We start from the raw sequence: 19,315 nt of genomic DNA, 5'->3' as shown, positions 1-19,315 counted from the left end.
TGATGAATGAAACCTTTTTACTGTTCTTTAACCTAAATGGAAAAGGTACAAGGACATTGATTTCAGCTGTAAATAGAACCTGCTTGTAGATTACTCACTATAAAAGATTCTTAAAAGCAGTACGTTTCCTGCAATATTAGATCAGATGGTCATTTGTAACATATTAATGTTTATACCTAGATATTCCTGCAAAGCCATCAAGGGAAAAGTTCTCTGCTAATAATAGATGGTGAAAAGTAAGACATATATCTCACTCATTTTGAAGTAGGAAAAATCAAGTTTCAGATTCAATTTCAGCTAAGAAAAGACCTCAAAAAATGGATGCAATTTGAAACAGATTCTGGAAAACAGAAATATGTCCTTCAGGGATAAATTGTGGCAAAGGAGGCACAAGTAGCCCAGAGAAGAAGCCGAGGTTCTCTCTTTGGCTACCAAAAAGAAGTAGAGGCTGCTAGGAAGCTCTGTATGTTGTTTTTCCACAGACCTTGGGAAAGTTAGATAAGATTTGCAGAGAGATTTTACATCCTTTGTTAGATCAATTATCCTTTATTAGATCAATTGATATAATTATAAAATCAAATAGACAGGTATCAGGTACACCGCAGGTCCAATCCAGCTCACTTCCTTATCACAAAAATGACCCTTTATTTAAGGAGGACAGGTGAAGAGAAGCACCTCTCTTTTATCTACATGTCACCTGGAAGCAGGAAGGGCAACTTTTCAAGAATAATGTGCTATGCAGTTTTTAACTGGGCAACAAGAACTGAAGAGTATTCAAGTTTTTAATCCAGCATAGGTTTATGCAGCAGAATGGTGACAGTTTTGTTCTCTATTTTTCTTTTATAATTCCTAATAATTTCCTAATAATGTCTTTTTGACTATGATGGATCTTTTCACTGAGCCATTCAAGAGCTTTTACAATGAGATAACAGGTAATTTAAAGACCCAAACTGTATATATGTTATCTTTCTTTCTTCATTTGCATTGTTTTGCGCTTAGTGACATTGAACTTCATTCATTAACTCAGTCAGTTTTGCAGAATCTTTCTGCAAACCTTTGCAATTACTTTCACTTTTGACTACTGTGAGTAATATTTTTATAATCAGCAAACTTTTCCATACCACCTTTCCACAGAATATCTCTTTTGATGAATATCACAAGTCATCGCTGAAATCATGCAGCTGCATTGATGACAGTATCCTCCAAGCCATTGAAACCGTATTTCTTGGTCTGTTGTCATAGATCTCTCTCTTTATCCAGGAAAATCCAAACCTACTATGCCAATTAGATCATAGTTATCTACATGCTTACTGATTTTTTAAAGAACTCTTAAAGTTTTCTGTAGTATTTCCTTCTATGAGCCCTGTTTTCTATGTTTTATTGCTGCATGTACTTAATGTTTCTGCTAAATCTACCAACAATTTCTAGCAATTTGCAGACCACAGAAGTCAAATGTACCAACCTACAATTTCACATCTGCCTGAATGCTCATTTTTTAAATCTGTAACTAACTTTTGTCAAATTCTATTCCTTTACTAATAATGATTTTAGTAATAAACTATATACCACATTTAACAATTACACAATTTACTATTTGAGGTCCTCCAGAGCTCTTGAACGAATAACATATGTTACTGGAGAGATTTTACTCTTCATTTTATTAATTTATTCTAAAACCTCTTCCACTGACACTTCAGTCTGAGATTGTTTCAATGACTCATTTGTCATAGGAGAAGCTTCCTGTGACTTCCACAGTGAACACTGATGCAAAATATTCAGTCAGTTTTTCTGCTGGGGCCACATTTTTTTCTTTTCTTTTAACATCTTGATCATCTCCTCAAAAGGACGGGGTAAGAAAATATATTTGAAAAGCTTGTGGGTCAAGATAAGGACAGGGAGATCATGCAGTGATTATCATTACAGGCAAAACACACTTGACTTTGGGGAAGCAAATTTATTTTATTTTTTTATCAACAGAGTAGGATAAAAAAATTAAGAACGAATATAAAAACACCTTCCATCCACCATCCCCTTTCTTCCTAGGCTCAGATTCACTGCTTACTCTTCTATCTCCTCCCCCTGAGCAATGCAGGTCAGTTGAGGTCACTTCATCCCTGCTGCTTCTTCCTTCTCATGACCTTCCCTTGCTCAGGCTGCAGTTCTTCACAAACTACTCCAGTGTGGGTCCCTTTCAAGAGGTGCAGTCCTTCAGGATCAGACTGTTCCAGCATGGGTCCCTTCCATGGGGTACATCCTTCAGGAACACGCTTCTTCAGCGTGGGTCCCTTCCATGGGGTACAGTCCTTCAGGAACAGACTGATCCAGTGTGAGTCCCTTCCATAGGGTGCAGTCCTTCAGGAACAGGCTGCTCCAGAGTGGGTCCTTGGGCCGCCCTGCAGGGTCACGGCTCCTGCCAGGAGCCAGCTCCAGAACGGGCTTCCCACGAGGTCACAGCCTCCTTCGGGCATCCTCCTGCCCCATTGTGGGTTCCTCCATGTGCTGCAGGGGCAAAGCCTGCCTCACCATTGTCTGCACCACGGGCTGCAGGGGAATCTCTGCTCCAGCACCTGCAGCACCTCTTCTCCTTCTGCACTAACCTTGGTGTCTGCAGAAATTTTTCTGTCACATATTCTAGCTCCTTTCTCACACCTGCAGTGCAGTGGTTTTTAGCTCTTCTCAAGTATATCATCGTAGAGCTGCTATCACTGTCACTGATGGGCTCAGCTTTTGGCAGCATCTGTTTTGGAGGTGGCTGGAACCAGCTCTGTCCAACATGGTGGCAGCCCCTGGTCTGTTCTCACAGAGTCCATTCTTGTAGCTCTTTTGCTACAAAAATCTTGCCATCTAAGCCAAATTCAATGTATAAATTTTAATATTAGATTTAGTAATTTAGAAGCCCATTCCTTTTTCAGCATCCATTTTTGCTTTTACATTTAAAATGACAGACCATATGTTCTTTGTTATTTTCCTTGTCTGGATAAAAATTCTGTTTTTAAAGTATACTTTCTTCTCTAGTGAGGTGCTCTGTATTGACTGTTATCATTCAGGAATGTGATCTTAGAGTTATGATGAATAGCTCCACGAAAATGTCAGCTCAGTGCTCAGCAGTGGTCAAAAAAGTAAATTGAATGTTAGGAGTTATTAACAAAAGAGAAGAAAAGAAAACAGACAACATAATCATATCACTGTAAAAAGCTGTTATCCCAAAATCTAAAAAGGATGTAACAGAACTGGAAGAGTTCACAAAAATGAATCAAGAATAATAAAAAATATAGTGTGGCAGTCAAAGGAGTTCATAAATAGACTTGGACTATTTAGTCTGAAAAGTGACAATTGAGGGAAAGCTTTGACAGAAATATGTCCAATCATAAAGGAAAAGGAAAGGACAAAAAGAGACAGATGGTTCATTTTCTCTTCCAAAGCAAGAATGAAACTATCACATGCTGTTAGCAGGTGGTAGGTTCAAGGCAAAAGAAAAAAGAAAAAAGGAGGTAGCTCTCCACAGAATATGTAGATAACCCTCTTTCACCTGGTCACTTTTCTTCTGGCATTCTTTACTGTACACAAAAAGACCCTGCAAACAATATATGAACTGCTTAAAGCACACTGTAATTTTTTTAATTGCTAGTGCACACACCAGGGAGCAACAATTGCCATTTGTATGCCCACAGGCCTGTGAGATGCACAGGGAGTCCCTGGATCAACAGTCAAATAGTGTTAGGGAATTGTCAGGCCTGTCGTGCTTTGGCATGGGTTGGTCTTTGGTGCTGCCAAGAAGCAGATTCTACGCTTTTTCCATAGGTCTTAGTAGTTTCATGTCCATATTTTTCTCTTGGATCCCTGAGTTGCTAATTGTCACATTCTCACTTCAGTTTGTGTGGTTTACTTTCCTTATTTTGTCAGGTGCTAACTTATATACCCCCTTACAGTTGAAAAATGGGTTACTTAGAAAAACTGAGCCAGACCTTGCTCTTAAGTTAGAGGGAGCTGCATCTCCACAGGTTACACTTTGAAAGAATTTTGCTCAGGATATTTTTGATGCTAAAGGTTTGCATGCATTAAAAAGCAACTGGGCTAGTTCATGGACAAAAATATCCCTTTGAGATGTTAGACAGAAATACCAGAGACCTGATTCTACTAAAAAGCTGTTTCTTTTTCAAGAAGCTCCTGAGTAGTAAATTACGGGGGACTTCAGTGAGTGTTCACTGCATGCCTCATCATTTTGATCTTCCTTCAAAATCTGCTTGTCATTCATGGAAGTGGGACATGAGGCTTGACCGACCTTTGGTCTGGCTCAGCATGGCTGCTCTTGCTCTCTAAAAGCCTTCTTTGCTCTGCCAGATGTGGTCTGCTTTTAGTTCTTTGATTTTTCTAACACCTTTTAGCTAGAGGTTGTACGTTTCTTCTGGCTTGATGCTTTTAAACAGCATTGCCCACGTATTTTCATGCATTTTTTTGATTTTAATTATTCCTTCTAATTTGCTTTTACCACACTTTCCTGTGTTTGATTTTTTTGTTGTTGTTGTTGTTGTTGTTTTTCTTTTTCTTACCTTCCCCCTCCCCCCCCATTTTGTTCTGTTTTGCCAGAAGTTTCTCCCATGTGAAGATACGACACGGATGTTGTTTGGGGAGGAGGGAAAACTTTTCAGTCACACCAGGATTTTGAATGAGAGAAGTCTGAAAGAGCACACTATTTAGAGTGTGCCACTGCAGCTTCAGCTATTGCATTTTGAACCATACATATTCTCCTTTTCATTATTTCACAAAACAGTCATTTTGGTATCTCACTATTTCACTCTTTATCATAACTTGTTGTTATATTTTTCGAGATTTTCTGAGGGTTAATTAAAGTGTCCAGTTGTTACTGTGTTTTCTTATTTTGTAGTTCCTTATTTCTGTGACACTATCATGGACACATGATGATATAATGTAACCCAAATAATATATTCCTTTAATCTAAGCATGAAACTTTGGTGCACATAAATTGTGGTAATTGTTACAGTTAATTTGTTTACTACATTTAACTCTAAGCTTTATTTAACTTATGAAACTTTCTGCTAGATTTCTGATCTTTTATGTCTGTACTATATGTTACCTACTTGTTTCTCAAGGCATGCAAGTAAGTGATCTCTTTCTCAGTTCAAGTTTTTCAGTGCTTTTTATGTTCATATCCTCACTTCAAATCAGTCCCTTCAGTTCATTCATCTTACCGTATAGATGTTCAGTATTTATAGACTTCTAGTATGATAGAAGCACATGTTTTCCTTTGATCTAGTTGTCTATTTTTAGGTCCATATTTATGTGGTGAGAATATTCTTTGATGTTTCCTATTTGAGATTTATTGAATTCTATCTTTTTTTGAGGATGAAGATTTTACCCTTAGAGGATGAATCATCTCAGACTGTTTCTCTTATTCCCTTGTTAGATACCCCCTAATCTTTATTAGAACAAAACCAAAACCAACAACCTCAACTCTTTCATAACTTTTAAGTCAAATACCAGTATGTGCTCCATATTGACCTAGACAGAAATTATCCCTTTTTTGTAGGATCAATATATTTCAAAGGTTTCTAAAAGTCATCCCCTCACTGCCTCACATCAATTCTGCAGGCACGGTTTGACATGGTTCCTTGTCATCTTGTGTACCAAACCCTGGAAGCCTTCCAGAAAGTACTGTTGTCAAGGTTCTATTTTTACGACAGTATTGAAAGATCAAATTTTATGTCCTTTCCTCTCCTCAGGTATGTCATGGGTTCTGCACTGACAATGTAAAACATGCAGAAACCTTGTAAGGTCCATAGCTTTTGTATGCAATACGCAGCTTTTAGAGTTGGCTGTGCTCAAGTGTTAAGTCTCTGAGTATACCAGAGAGCTTCTAAACGAAGTCTGTCCCTGGTCTTCTCTTCACACTGCCCTAGGACCTCCAAAGAGTGAGCGATTATTTCCTTCCTTTACCTCCTATGCTCATGAAATAAAAGGTACGACTCAGTCAGTTCCCATTAAAATCTCCATGCCTCTCCCCTTTTGCCTTCCCCTTTCAGCGTGGTGTTCAGAAAGTAGGAACCACCCCCAAGGATCATAAGGCAGGGAACAGCCTCATGCTTTGATAGCTAGGTCTAGAATGAAGTGAATTTGGCCTCAAATTAACCTTGAAGTTCAGGCTGGAGTATGCTGCTATAACTGTCATATATCTGCCATGCTACAAATCTTACTAATCATGTTGATTTGGCAGTTTACAGCCCAAAGGGGAGCACCGCTGACAGAAAAGAACCCAACTAACCAAATGGGAGATAAGCATTCAAAAATGAACCAAAAAAGTATCATTCTGACAAAGCAAACCCCTTCTTATTATTAAACATATGAAACATATGAAACAATGAACATTTTAATACCACCTTTTATGGCTGTCATGCTTCGTTAATCTTCATGTTTGCTAACAGATTTTATGGTGTGGCCTAAGTAATACTACCCCACTCTCCCCAAGATTTTTCATTTCAAAATGTATTATGAATTCTATAAGAGTTTTGATTAGGTGGTTAATGCAAATGCCTTTTATTACTGGTCAGCTGGTATGAATCCCATCAGCAGTAACAGAGAGAATTACATTAAGATAAAGCTGATTGGAAGGAATCATTACTGTTTATTAGCATAAAGATCATTCATTTCCCAAAGCTCACTCTAGATAAATATGCATGTGTATCTAGCAGAAATCATGTCAGTTCAAATAATTTTACATGATTATACTTTCCTTACCAATTTTTTTTAGACAAATAAATACTGAGCTTAAGATGAAAATACTTGTGAAATTTATATATCTTTAAATCTGTGTGTGTGCTATTTTTTTCAGCTGCAATACAGTTTTCACTTTAGAAATTATATTTGCATAGCAAAATTAATAGTTCATATGAATCCTGATTAAACTTTGTTCTTAATCACAAGGTAACGAAAATTATCCTTAATATAAATGACAACAACAATCATACATATTCATAGCATTACCCAAAAACTGAAATTCTGACCCATAGGAGCATTAACTTTTTTTCTAAAACCTAGGTTTTAGGTTGTGTGGAAGACACACATATATCAAAATGTTTTCATTCTGAAGTGAAAACAATCAAAAATGCCCATCTTTCTAGTGAGCAAGTTTAATAACAAATATTTATTCCAGTTAACTAGAAAATCTTGTTCTATAAATACATAGATAAAAAATCAATAGATTCTGTTCTAGTTTTGTCTCCTTCTTTTTTTTAGATAATTCTTATAAATACATTATGTATTTTTCAGTGCTGAGTAGAGAAAGAAAAAAAACCAGGAGACCAAAATGAAGATAAAACACTTCCAATAACGGATGTGTGATCACTTCATGCTCTTACAGATTCCAGCCTCTCATCACATCGATTTGTGTGCCAGTCATCTCTTCAGGGCTTTGGAGGTGCACCATAATGCTGGTTACTGTACTCTCCTACTGAGCTCACAAATACCAACATCAGATTTACTCTTTTAAAGGTTCTTTTTTGGGGGGTAGGGTTTCTTTCAGTACAAGCAATTGGAACAGAATATACTTCTTTTTCTTTTTAGACATGCCGTTTTCTCATTTGATTTCATTTTGTGCCAAAACCACTTTCACCTAGGCATTTTTGTGGGTAAAAAAAAAAAATGCCATAGCCAACTAATGAATACATATAGATTAAACTATTGACTACATATAGGTTAAACCAGTTGTACAGAATCTCTTTACAGTGAGTGAAAGGTATAGGTATTTCCAGAGGTGACTAAAGGGTGAAGGATGGAACAGATCATCCTTAAGGATGAAACAGATCATAAATCCAAATGACCCAGTATAATGAAAGTGGTGTTGAGGATTCCATTAGATCCAAAATATGAATTTACAAAATTGTAATCTATTTTCACTTGTTTCATTGCAGTATTTCAGGTACTCAGAAAAAGGAAAAAAATGAAAAAAAAAAGACAGAAAGAAAATTGACATGTAGTGGTGCTTCTAATTATTATACCAAAGTCAATGTCTGAAATTGGAAACTAATTTCACACATGACTGTTTTGCAAAGGTGCTTGGTCCTTCTGCTCACCTCCTTTTCTTTTTCTTCAGATATAAGTCTATCATGAGCTGAAATTTCTTTTTACATTTTGCAGAAAATTTTTTTATTGTCTACCATGTTTTTTATATGTAATAGTGATAATTCAGATATATATCAATAATGTGGTGGGTTTCTGGTGCACCTGGGACATCTGACATATTCAGAGTTTTACTGAGGATGATGTTAAAAAAGCAGACTTTCTAAATAAGTTGTACTGTCCTGAAAATGGTCTTGTGTAGCTACCAGACTTTGTAGATCAGATGGTTTATAGCACAGCTTCTGAAGTGTACCCCCAGAAATAGCATGTTCTTTAGAGAAAGCAAGTCATATGTCATATTTTCATATGGTGTTTGTAACAAAATGAACATTCACTATGGTCAAAAGATATTTTAAAATTATGCCTCATGAAAAGTGATGATGAAATTTAGCAAAAGATCTGTTACTAATACATTAAACTCACAAATAAAATTGAACATAAAAATTCTAAATTCCAATTCCATTTTTTTAAACAGATGAAAGAAGTTATCACTCTGAGTTTTATGCCATATTATGAAATGAACAGAGGCTGCATAAAGCTGAAATTATGCACTACTGAAACAGTCTGTTATGTGCACTATATGACAAATGTAAGAATTTTCTTTTATGCATTCGACTCCGAAATAATAAAAACAAGGCTCTGTGAACTTAAGAAAATAAGACCTAACTTTCCTTGAATAGACCTATAGAGATCTTTTTCTAAGTCCATGTGAATTTCTGCATGCATCCAGGGGCAATATACAGTAGAGGGGTTTTTTTATAAACCTCACTGTGAGGTTCAGTGCCTCTCCTTTGTAGTCAATGGATCAAGAATATATACAAGCTTCAGGTTTGGTACTAAATGTCCTATATCAAAATTAAAATGAAGGCTTATGTCATTCAGTGTCCTGTCATTAACCAATCTGTCATTTAAGCCAGATTCAATGTATATTCTCTGTAAGTAGTTTTGTTGAGCTGAAATAATTCTTATGCAAACTGTAGGTAAGATGGAACAGCAAATCAAAGAGAAATATTATATTTGGGGATTCAGATAACTTGTATCTGGAAAAATTTCCTTTTTTTGATGTTGTTGGAAATACACAATTGTTTTTTAAAACCTAGTCCTCCAGGATCCCTTATGTTTTATGTATTAGGGAAGAAATATTCAAGTGAATGTTTGTTTCTCCACTATATCACTCCATGAAATTACTTAAATAAATACAGAAGTGAGAGGAAAGCCTTTTTTGCCAGCAAGGAAAATAGATGGCAAATAACTGGCAATTGAATGTAGTTCTTCGTTCTGCATTTGTTAGTGATCTCTACAACAAAATTTGGACATGACTAAACACAGTGTTGTCATAGAGCATGTATGAAACTTAAAAAAATTATTATTTGCTCAAATTCTTTTCTGGAATTAATATTCATAAGACTTTGAAGGATTGAAGGCTTAATCTTAGGGTCATCATGAAAAGGAAACTCCAGCAATGGTCAAAGGAACAACTTACACACCTAATTACTACATGTGAGGATGGTGCACAGCAGAGCCTAGATTTACTCTATTACTCTCCAGGTTGTGCTTTAGATATGTGAGCATGGGTGTTAGGGTCTGAGCACAACTAAATGAAGCAGTGGTTTTATCTCAGTAGATCAATGCTTGAAGGAGAAGTAACTTCAAAGCCTGAGTAACAAATAAATAAAAAAGGGAAGCAGGTTAATAAAAACACAGCTGAAGTATGGCAATTTATCAGGAAATATCACACAATCCAGAAGTAAGCTTTTATATCTGGTCTTGGTCAACGAACTTGGTCCTTCAGTGAAGTTACGGTAGACCTGTGCTTTAGTCATATGTCACTCAATCCCTCTACCACATGTGTCCTCCCTTTAGAGTAGGCCAGCATGTGAATGCTGGACTTATTAACTGTGCTCAAGCTCAGTTTTTCTGCACCTGGTTTATACTGTCACCTGCTCTAGGAGCTCAGCCATCCTATACTCCTCTTGATATGGAAAGATACCTTGCAGAGGGCATATTGGTTCACCTAACATCTGCCCTTAAGGTGTAAGCCTGTTCTCTCTCTTTTTCCATAGCTGAGAAGAAGCAAGAAGAGATCTGGCAGTGAGCTGCTTTGTACAGCCTGCTCTCCTTCCTAAGGGCCCTTCAGATAAGAATAGGAAGCAGCATTGGGGTTATACATCTTCCCTTGGCTAATTGGACATAGACCTTAAAGTTGGCCTTTCCTGCTGTAATGAACTGGGATGGGACCACATCTCCAGCCTACCGCAAGAGTCCTCTATGATCCTATGAGTAAGTTACTTAGTCTGACTTCGTTTATCTCCTATGTTTGCTCATGACTGTTTAATCTATATGTCCTGGGTTCAGCTATAGCAGTCATTTTTCTCCTTCTTAGTAGCTGGTGCAGTGCTGTGTTTTTTAACTTTCAGCCTGAGAACAACGCTGATAACACCGATGTTTTTAGTTGTTGCTGAGTAATGTTTACTCCAACCAAGGACTTTCTCAGTCTCATGCTTTGCCAGGGAGGAGGGGAAGCCGGGAGGAAGCAGAGACAGGACACCTGACCCAAACTAGCCAAAGGGGTATTCCATACCACAGCACGTCATGCCCAGTATATAAACCAGTGGGAGCTACCGAGAAGGCGCAGATCACTTCTCGGGTCAGGCTGGGTATCGGTCGGCGGGTGGTGAGCAATTGTATCCTCTTCCCTTGTTATTTCACTAATCATTATTATCATTGGTGGTAGCAGTAGTGGTTCTGTATTATACCTTAGTTACTGGACTGCTCTTATCTCAACCCGTGGGAGTTACATTCTTCTGATTCTCCTCCCCATCCCTCTGGGAGTGGGGGGAGGAAGAAGGGGGGGAGTGAGCGAGTGGCTGCGTGGTTCCAAGTTACAGGCTGGGCTCAAACCACAACGGTTTCTTTGTGGCGCCCAACGTGGGGCTTGAAGGGTTGAGATAACACTGTACCATTTTCAGGGTATCTTGCCTCTTACTATGTTGTTGTCCAGTGTCCAGCACAATGGGGTCTTCAGCTTTGACGTGACCTCTATATATTATTTGGCTACAGATAATGATTAGTAAGAGCATATTTGCCATGCAATGGAAAAGAATGTAGAATACAAAGGTAGAGGGAGGAAGACAGGTCCTTATTCTTCTTTAGTTTTTGTTATGTGATTTGAGAAGAAACTAAACATCTTTTGTGTGGGATTGGAAAATAATATTTTTATCCTCGAAGAACAGCAGTTCCGCAATCTGCTGTTTACACAGTGAAGAGGCAGTAGTCCATCCATTTTGTGTCCAGTTATTCATGTCCACTAAATTTCCTCACAAGAAGATCTTCTCCCTCAGACTTTTGCTTATATTGTCTCTGGCCAGTGGATGAATTTTATTGGTTTAAAGTGATTTGGGGAGAATCTTGTAAATATATGAAGTAATGTTGGAATATGCGTAACACTGTTTTTCTGCCACCCTAATGGAAGCGCATTTTGCCTTAGGGTTGTACAGCTGTACAGTTCTTCGTCATGCTGGTGAGTGTGTTGGTATACAAGTGACAGGACTGCCTGGACAGGTACCTCATTTCTTGTTCAGGTTCTGATTCTCATCTTCACCATCACCACTACACTGAATAAGTGACTGTCATTAGTATGTCTTTGCACACTCTTCTGAAAAGGGAAACTGTTTTACTTCTAAATTTTAATTTTTATTTTTTTTTTTTACTTTTATAACGAGAGGCAAATGAGACACAAAGCAGACAAATGAACGGTAGAAATTGAGGCAGCTCTGAATAGGCATGGGGATTTGAAGGAATGTCCCTCTTTTCTCTCTGTCTCTAATCCCTAATGGAAAAAGAAGATCGGGGCAAGAAGACCCTAGTGTACTGGGAAATGCAGCCAGGACACTAGAAAGTCTAATGCTCAGATTCACAAGTTGTTTAGATGTTGAACTCCCAGCGAGTTTGGTGGGAGACAGGTGACTTAGACAGCTCTAAAGATATGAGACCACCTTCATCAAATCAATGCAAAGCCAAACTCTGGTAGCTCAGCTACTAAGTAATTTTCTGTCTGACTTTCTGTATTTCAGTGGCACCAAATGAAGAACAGACATTTTGCCAGATCTCACCAATATGAATTGCTTATTTTTTTTGAGCAGTCATAGGAACAAGAGGATACGTGCAATATAACTGATAACACACGAAGTCACACAATTACAGGTTCACAAGGTCATTGTGATCCAAAAAAGGCATTACAGTATTGGCAATTCCTAGGCAATCCCAGGATTCATGTATTATCCCTGATTTCTTGTGTGAGAAGCCCTGTAGAACACTTCACAAGGGAATCTTCTGACTATGACATGACATTGGCATGCTTATGGCACACAGAGAAAGATCCTTACTCAGGTAAACACATTCATAGCAAAAGCAGTACAGAAGAAAAGATTCTTCTGTAGAGGGATTGTGAAGGAAAAGGAACGAGATAAACATTATCAGGCCCAGAAATTGCTCTAAGATAGGTGTTTAATGAATGGTGAAAGTTCCCTGCTCAGCCAGCACTAGTGCTAAACTACTTCGTGTTCTCAATTTACTGCACAAGGGCAGCATGATTTGAAATTGCTAAGCGATAAATTACAGCAAGCAGAAAACTAAGCCACATTCTTGGATGATATAAAGTAATGCCACTTTCTCGGTTTCAGTAGTTACCTTGGTTTTCACCAGCAAAAAAAAAAATAAAACCTATCTACATAATTTAACAAAGAATCTGAGTAGGACTTACATTTTGTTAATTGTCTTGCAGAAATCTGTTAATCCCTAACTGAAATATAGTGGCCGTTGTGTAAGTAATATGGCTTCATAAGAAGACCATCCTGCCACAAAGACATAGTACTTAATAAATAAAACAGCCAAAGCATGTGAGGAAAAAGGTCCCTGAACAAAAGTTTTGGATAACAAATGAAATGTATAAGAGGATTAATATCTGCTCTTCTTTTAAATTTTTCATGCAAGTTTATAATTCATATTGACATGTTCCATTTAGGAATGGATTGGGACTATATGACTTATGATAAACGATTATTCAATTTAAAGTAATAATGGGTTGCATGCATCAATTTGATTGTATATGGTTTCTTGTGCAACCCCTAGAAAATATTTCCTCTTCTGTTTATAGATGATGTCCAATCACCTGGTTTTCCACTTGGGTAAATCACTTACCTTTGAATTGGACTGTTTATTAATAGTAAATATTCTGTCAAAGAAGCACAGAATCACAGAATGGTTTGGGTTGTAAAGGACCTTAAGATCATCTAGTTCCAACACCCCCTGCCATGGGCAGGAACACCTCACCCTAGACTGTGTTGCCCAAGAGTCTGTCCAACCTGGCCTTGAACACTGCTGGGGATGGAGCATTTACCACTTCCTTGGGCAACCTGTTCCAGTGCCTCATCACCCTCACTGTAAAGAACTTCTTTCTTATATCTAACCTGAACTTCCCCTGTTTAAGTTTAAACACATTACCCCTTGTCCTATTGCTACAGTCCTTGATGAAGAGTCCCTCTCCAGCATCTTTGTAGGCCCGCTTCAGATACTGGAAGACTGCTGTGAGGTCTCCACGCAGCTTCTTTTCTCCAGGCTGAACAGCCTCAACTTTCTCAGCCTGTCTTCATATGGGAGGCGCTCAAACCCCCTTATCATCCTCATGGCCTCTTCTGGACTTGCTCCAACAGCTCCATGTCCTTCTTATGTTGAGGACACCAGAAACGTACACATTACTCCAAGTGAGGTCTCATGAGAGCAGAGTAGAAGGACAGGATCATCTCCTTTGACCTGCTGGTCACGCTTCTTTTGATGCAGCCCAGGATACAGTTGGCTTTCTGGGCTGCAAGCACAAGCTGCCAACTCATGTTAAGTTTCTCATCAACCAACACCCCTAAGTTTTTCTCTGCAAAAGATCAATTAAAGAATTTATTTTGCTACATTCTTGTACAAAGCAGTGGTATTCCTGCGTAATGATTTTCTTTTACTACCTAAGTCAGGACTGATCTGCCTAGTACCCATCATCACACAGTGTCATCCCTTATAAAAAGACTGTTTTAGAGAAACAGGTCAAGTGTTGATCTTCCTGAAGCAAAGCATATTATTTGGAGAAGGTTGATAATAACAGAATGAAGAATGCCTGAGGCCTTATGTGCGTTTGATAACAGTCTATCAGAAACAAAATTTGGGAATTTGTGCAGTATTTTTTAAAATCATGGCAATGCAATCCATTGCTGCTTTTTGAACATATGATTCAAAACGAGTGACACTGATGGATTAGTAGTCAATCATCCATAGTACAAATAAATCAAATGGAGGAAAAAAAGAAAGACTATTAGTAAAATTCAGCATGGATGAATGCATAACTTTTTAGGTGGTCTAATAGAAAAGTGATGGTGTTGGTTGAATTATAAACCAGTGACCTTCATACTTACGAAATGCACAAGAAAACTGCAAAAAACTCCCCCTGACATTAATAGCATGCACTGTACTCAGTGCTTAAATTAAAATATGCATTTATATTAATACTTAGGTTACTCTGATCTTCAAAAATTTTAATATAGCTCAAAAAATGTAGAGTTGGGTTTAATTAATATTTGGTTTACTAGGAGAGATTTAAAAAATCTGTTTCATGCACAACCATACACTTTGTGTTTAGAGTGAAGACAGGACAGGAACAATGATGGATCCCAGGTACGCTGACTCTTGGTTGCTTTCCAGTCTGCTACATGGTTCTCAGTTATTATTTTATTAAAAAGTGTTAGATTGAAATGCCACTGTGTGAAATGATTTATAAACACAGGTGCATAAAATATAGGTTAACAGAAAAAGAAGTTGCTTTCTCTCCCCAAGCCTCTTAGCCTAAGGCGTTGTAGTACAAACTAACAACTCTGCTCTTAACACTAGTTGTTTGAAAAAAAAGATAAAATAAATCAATGAGTTTTTATTGCTTTATCAATTGGCACTAAGTACTTTGGTTTTAGCAATGACAGGATTTTATTTGTTTAGTAACGGGTAGGGTAAAAATTTGAAACTGGGTTTTGAATGTTTATATATACATGTATATGATTGCATTTAAACATGTCTAATTATTTGCAAAGCGGATTTGCACGCTTATTGAATGTGTTCTACTTGAACCACTCCTTCACCCATACTACAAACCGAATAGCTGAATGCTTTAATGTTACCAGATGATTAAGAAGCTACAACTGCTTCATAGATCAGTGAAAACCCAAAGATGAAATTCCTTTACAGTGAGACATATATTTATGATTTTTTCCCCACATACTTTTAAATAATAGCAAAAAAATATTTTAAATTGGAAATGTAATATTTATTGGCATCGTGACTTTTTCTTCTGTCTGAACGTGCAGTGGATTTTGTGTTGCAGTCAAGCTGAGGTAGAAAATCAACATCTGAAAAAATTTGAAAGTGTTATCATTTAAGATAAAAAAGGTATGGGGATCATAAATTGCCAATTAGATGCTTACACTCAAAAATATATATGTAAGCATCATGAAAGAAAGCTATGCAAATATTTGAATGCCATGTATATGTGTATATATATATATGAAAAATATGTTTATTAAGTTTCATAATTTAAGGATTTAACTTAAGGATCTCAGCTGTGAAAAAAAGGCTTGCTGGACTATTATTATTCTATAGCTGTGGGGGATATTTAATCACAAGGCAACATGCAGCTTGTATTGTTTCTTCGTTTACTCCCTTGAAACCACATTTCCATGCAGGTCCTCGGAATTTAGAAATGTAGAAGCAAAAGCTTAGATATAGACTTTGAAGAATTTGAGGCTTATCAGAATCCAGATTTTGGTCCTAAATATATGTATTATAATTGCTTTAGGGTTTTTTCCTTATTCAAGAATCAGTCTTGAAGCGGCTCCAAAGTTGCTAAGCGTTGCACTCAGTGCTATTTTCAGTTCTAAAAGAATTTTTGTACACCGAAAAAAATAATCAAAATATAACGGTGAGATGGAATCACCCTCCCTCTGTCCTATCATTTTGTAGTCCTATGATTCAGATATTGTTCTTATCCACATGGATTACTCTTGGATCCTTTGTCTGAGGGTAACATTTTGTCAAAGTAATGATATGAGCTGCAGGCATTAGGTACAGCAAGTGGTTTTTATCTTGTGTACAACAGAAGGGTTATATACCAGAGCGGAATGTAAGATGGATTTAATTAGAAGCCGGGAGGGGGACTGAATGCTTGTGACAGGAATAAATCAATGTTTTTGATCATTAGACCTTGTGCAGATTCTGCTGCTGTAATGGAAAACTAGTACATGCTATTTCCTTCAAAACCCTTGACATGACTGTGATATACTTCTCTGGTGTACTGTTACACAGATTTCTTTGACTTTCACTGTCCCCATTTTGATCCTACTTTGGATTATTAGTAAGATAAGAAAAAAAAAAAATTCTATTTGCTACAGTAACATGTCCTATAACCCCCAGGCATGTACTAGCTCTTCATCAAATGTTTATGACAACAGCTAAATGTAAATCTACAAGGAAATAAGATGATAGTTGTACTGCACTTAGCTTATGAGACCCTATGTGTACCATAGAGGTGATGGACCATGTCCTTAGTTAGAGCTAGACTGTTTTGTTTCAGGTGAAGGTCTTTTCCAAACATTTTAATTTGCCTTAACATAAACCCATGCTGCTTTTGAATGGTGGCTTCTGCCATTAATTATAGTGATGACATTGAATCATCTGGGGCTAGGGTGGACACTTTGTCCATCATGTGCAAAAGATAATGTTCTTCCTTCTGTGGGATGTATGTGTTAGGCTGAGGGGCAATAAGTTATGGCTTATTTCTCTCTCTCTTACAGGTAGCTGTTTCCAAATGGAGCTGAGCACAAGTGAAAAAACTTCCTGTCTTCAGTCTCTAATCTAGCTATGCAAAATCAGCTGCACTTTGAGAGGCAAAGCGGTTGTGTGTCTCAAACTGTGTAAGTATATAGCTGTGTGCTGAAAACAGCATGCAAGGTTGTGTGTCTGCACCTGTATGCATTTCTCCATGAGATGAGTCGGTTCTCCTACCTGGCACAAACAGCAGACAATATGATTATAGAAACAGTTAACTCCTCATTGCCCGTGGGTGGAATATTTGTGTTGTCTATTATTTAGGCCAAGCTTACAAGAGATCAAACCTTTTTTCCTTTCATTAGTACAGCCTTGATTCAAGTGTAAAGTTCATATTCTCAAAAGTCCATTTCAATATATATACTCTGGTTTTAAAACCTAATTTACACACACTTTTACTACTGATATTCTTTCCTGAATTTGTCTTAATCCAGAATTTTTGTGGTTAAATTGAAAGTTGTTAGAAGTTTTCTTTTAGTATGGTTCTGTCCTAGTGTGATAAGTGTGAAAACCTCCAGTCACACTTGCTCAGATCAGAACAGTTAATGCAAATACTATCGTTTTATTTCTGACATACACTGCCTTTTGTACTCATGTGCATGCCTGGTAGGCTAGATTTGAGTGAAAGAAAAACTACAGAAAGCAGCAAAACAGTAAATCATGAAGGTAGGCAGTGGAAACAGGTTTCTCTTGCTTCTTGATAGTGTTCACTACATGCTTCATGCATGTATTCAACCCTTTTATGGAACAGACTGTTATGGTTTACACATAAACAGAGGTTTTCCTGTACACTGCACTCTGTCTTGGCTGCAGCGGGCTATAGAGTTCTTGTTGGAGGTGAAAGGTCCAACATCATTCACAGAAAAGCATACCCACTACTTCCTAACAAATATAATCATGGTTTTATAAATTGCTTATTAGTATCAGTTTATCTTCTGGATTAATGAAGTAAAAAGTATATGTCTGTTTTAAAGGAAACAGCTTGTAACTGGCATGCAGAATCTTTACCAACTCAGTGGTGGTGGCTTTTTAGTAGAGTTTCAGTTTGACACAGACTTGAAAGAACAGATGAAATTACTTCTTCATAGTGTCTGCAACACAGAAAAAAGTGAAGATGAAACCAATACTAGAAGTGTATGTAAATTACTAAGTTACATGTACATAATCACATGAAACTATTCCTCAGGTATTAGAAATAAGTCCTATCTTTTTTCTATGAAAATATTTATAGTAAAGCCATTAAGGAAGCTGTGGAATTAATTTTGTCCATAGATTAATCTCATCATCTACATTATAATAGCTGCCAGGTACATCTATTTTATGCCAACAAGTTTTAGTTGCGCTATGACACTTCAGACAGATGACACCCTTCAGAATCTACCTCTGTCTCCGGAAGCAATGTAGACTCCAGATACATTAGCACAGTGCTTAAAAATGCATTTATTTTCTCTTTTTTTTCTGAGATAATTATATTTGCTTAGTTTTGGTGTTCTGTTTTAGTATTAGTATTAGCATTAGCATTAGCATTAATATTAGCATTATTTCTTCTCTCCAGCTGTCTTCTTTAAATTCAGTATGTGGTTCCTGTACGTACCTTTTTCTTCGTCCTTGTGAGAATACCCTCTCACTCACCATTTCACTTGTCAAGAAACATTACAAAAGTTTTTGACTTTGTGCCAGCCACTCATCTACTTTCTGTGGAGACAATGGAAGTGTCCATAATGAGATCATTTAATGTCACTGAACCATTTGATGCATTAGAAAAACAGAAACACCTATAAGCATGTAAGATCTGATCGAAATGTAAGGGGACATGAACTTTAACTGCCTTTCTTATCCCATAGCATTCCATTTGGGCTTTCTTGCACTTAACTCTGGCATTGTGATTTTGAGCTACTATGGGAGACATAATGTTGGGCTCGAATAATATCATCAGTATGGTACTTTTAATGTTTCTGTGATATCAGAGAAGTTCTGTTAGATATATACAGCCATTCAGAAAATTGATATGCAAAATTGAGACAAAGTTTGATTCAGATTGTTTTAAGGAGAGCTTTAATGGAAAAATATGTAACATGTTACGAATTTAGCCCAGAAGGCTTATTGCAAAAATAATTCTATATATAGCCTAATATGTATTTATCATAATTTCCAAAATAGCTAATATTAAGAACAAAGTTAAACAGGGGAAGTTTAGATTAGATATAAGGAAGAAGTTCTTTACAGTGAGGGTGGTGAAGCACTGGAATGGGTTGCCCAAGGAAGTTGTGAA

This window comes from Strigops habroptila, chromosome 2 (assembly GCF_004027225.2).
Source record: "Strigops habroptila isolate Jane chromosome 2, bStrHab1.2.pri, whole genome shotgun sequence".
NCBI lineage: Eukaryota > Metazoa > Chordata > Aves > Psittaciformes > Psittacidae > Strigops > Strigops habroptila.
This window is presented reverse-complemented; position numbering follows the sequence as displayed.